General features: G+C 43.8%; 1 pseudogene; it reads left to right on the top strand.

Annotated features, from left to right (window-relative positions):
• Window positions 1-343: 343 nt before the first annotated feature.
• On the top strand, window positions 344-1,200 carry LOC138249495 (vomeronasal type-2 receptor 26-like; annotated as a pseudogene).
• The last annotated feature ends 2,097 nt before the right edge of the window (window positions 1,201-3,297 follow it).

Here is a 3,297-nt window from a genome sequence, read left to right on the forward strand (position 1 = left end):
TGCAGACCTAGTAAAGCTTGCCATTTTCTAACCACATTTCCATATTTTGAAATAAAGTAATAAATGCTACACAAAAGTCAAAATATAATTTCCCTGTCAAATGTGTTGCTTTTCATTAAAAAAAAGTATTTTGTTGTATTAGTGGTTTTAATGTTAAAGTGACCGTTAACAGAACATATATATTGATGACGTTTTTGAAATTTAAATTCATAGTTTTAGGTTTTATAAATGTGGTATATGAGAAAATCTAACATCAATTTAATCTTCAATCAGATACAGATGAATGCACAAAATGTCCTAAAGACAAGTGGTCCAATGAAAAGCACAACAATACATTCACAAAATGATTGAGTTCCTCTCATTTGAAGAGCCTCTGGGTCAGGTGCTCACAAGTGATGCTATCTTCTTGATATTCTTTGCAACAATGGTGCTTTGTGTCTTCATCAAGTACCGAGGCACTCCAATTGTCAAAGCCAACAACCAAGGGCTCAGTTACCTGCTCGTCATCGCACTGATACTCTGCTTTCTCTGCTCCGTCATATTCATCGGCAGTCCCACAGAACTCACCAGCAAACTGTATCTGGGGTCATTTTTACCGTAAGTGTCTCCACAGTTCTTGCAAAAACAGTGATTGTTGTCATTGCCTTTAAAGCAACAAATCCCAACAGCTTTGCAAGGAAGTGGCTAGGATCAAGAACACCATGTTGTATACTATTCTTCTGCTCTGTGGTTCAAGTTCTTATCTGTGCTGCTTGGTTGCTGACCTCTCATCCATTTCCTGAACTGAACTTTGTGTCATATAACGAGAAGATCATTTTCGAGTGTAACAAAGGGGGCAGCATCTTCTTCTACTGCATGCTGGGATACATTGGCCTCCTGGCCACAGTCAGCTTTATAGTGGCCTTTCTCTCAAGGAATCTGCCTGGAAGCTTCAACGAGGCCAAGCTGATCACCTTCAGTATGCTAGTGTTTGTCAGTGTGTGGATCTCCTTCATCCCTGCGTACCTGAGCACACGCGGGAAGTAAATGGTGGCCGTGGAGGTGTTTGCCATTCTGTGCTCCAGTGCAGGGCTGCTGTGGTGTATATTCTTTCCCAAGTGTTACATCATTCTGTTGAGGCCAATGAGAAACACAAGGCAGCATCTCATTGGAAAATCTTGTTTTGACACGAAAATAAATGAAAAAGGAAGTAAATTGTAGAAATGTTGTGAGGAAAATGATTAGTTATTCAAAACTCCTTGGAGTTCAACTGCCTTCTCGTATGTTCATAAGGTATCATTTAACTCTCTGATAATTGAAGTCAGATTTACACATGCAAATCGCCCTTTTAACATGCACGACATTGCTTTTGTAATTCACTGACGTTAGCTTGGAATTGTGTGAGTAAATGTTATGTGTCTCAAACAAAGCATAGCCATGGATGTTTGTGAGCACCTCCAAACCTGAATGCTTGTGAATATTCCTAAACCTTTTTCTTACCACTTGCAGCCCTACAATGGTTAAGTTATTCGCTGTTTTGAAGGGTAACAGTAACTCCTTTTCAGTGTGGGAAGGGAGCTACAGCCCCTCCCTCACCCCAAAAGAAATGGTGAGGGTATACAGCCAGAATCTTCACCATAGGCAAAGTATATTTTCCCTTGGAAGAAAACCAAAGAAACACGTTTTTTTTCCTTCTGCAAAAATATACTTATGTACATTTCTGCATGGCAGAAATAATTTATAAAACATGTTCAGGTCCACGCATGGAAATAATTGACTAGTGCAGGTTTCCTGGTGTGCCCTGGAAAGCGTTTATGAATTCCGAATAATTAAAAAGTTAATCCTATGCAAGGTCCAAATTTTGTGGCTTCTATGAGTAGGATCCTCCGTTTCTAAATAAAAGCAATATATCATCAACAAACTAAATGTATTATTCTACAATTTTTAGAGTAGTCCAATCTTCAACACAAAGCAGGAGGCCCACACACTGAAGACTAAAGCAGAAAAGGGTATCCCAAGATGTTAGGGATCTACAAATGGATATTTCGAAGACCATACACAGCTCAATTTCAGAATCAAACATTATTAGTGAGAAGTTAATCTTCAAAATGTGGTGATTGCTTTATGTTTGATTATCAGACAGACATTAACAAAAGTGATTATTTAAAGACAATGGGGGTCATTATGACCATGGCGGTCGGAGATAATGTGGCGATAATACCACCAACAGGCTGGCGGTACATACCGCCTCATTATGACAATGTACCACTCTGACGGCCATGGCGGTAGCAGCTGCCGGGCTGGAGATAAGAATCTCCAGCCCGGCGGTGCTATTGTACCGCCGGCAGTATCATGACCCTGCTTACCGCCATGGTTTTCGTGGCGTTCGTAATGCCACGAAAACCATGACGGTAGGCCCTATCATTGACAGGGAATTCCTTCCCTGTCACTGATAGGAGGCTCCCCTCCCCCCAACACTCCCCAGACGCCCCTTCCCCGCCTTTATCCATGCTCCCCCTCCCTTCCAACCTCCCCCATACACAGACACACACTCATTCACACAGACATACACATACAGGCATGCATCCATTCATTCACGTACACATCCGTACACACATTCACACTGAGACGCAGACGCGTTCACATTTCCATGCATACACGCATTCGCAAACATGCATACACACACGCAAACAGCACTACACACACACTTGCATTCATGCACACAAACACACACACACACATACATACACACACCCCCACACACACACAACTCCCCCCACCCCTCTTCCCTGTCGGAAACCCGACTTACCTGGATCCAGGGGTTTTTCCGGCAGGGGACGGGATGGGGCGCTGCTAACGCCAGCAGTGCCTGCCAGCAGAACACCTCCAGGCTGTATGATTTTTCATAATACGGCTGGCGGCGGTCTACTGGCGTGGCAATGCTGGTGGTAGCAGCGTCACCTTACCACCATCTGCCAGTATGGCCACAGCCGGATCTCCATCCTTCTTGTGGCGGAAATCTAGCTGGGGTCATATGGTGGGAGACAGATTGTAGCGGTGGCGATGGCCTTTTGGCGGCCGTCACCGCGGTGGTAGGCGGTTTTTACTGCCAAAGACATAATGAGGACCAATATTGTTTTCAAGACTTTGTTAGTTCTATTTTTGCAGATTCACAGTGGTATACTATCAACCAACCCCTAACCGACTCCTGACCAAGTTGTTCTGTCATCTGTGTGCAAATGAAGAAAGTCTGAATTAGCCTGTGCAAGCAGGGGGGGTTCCTTTTTGGGGCTGTTGGGCATTGCCCCCCCCCCCAGA

This window comes from Pleurodeles waltl, chromosome 8 (genome assembly GCF_031143425.1).
Source record: "Pleurodeles waltl isolate 20211129_DDA chromosome 8, aPleWal1.hap1.20221129, whole genome shotgun sequence".
In the NCBI taxonomy this organism is placed as follows: domain Eukaryota; kingdom Metazoa; phylum Chordata; class Amphibia; order Caudata; family Salamandridae; genus Pleurodeles; species Pleurodeles waltl.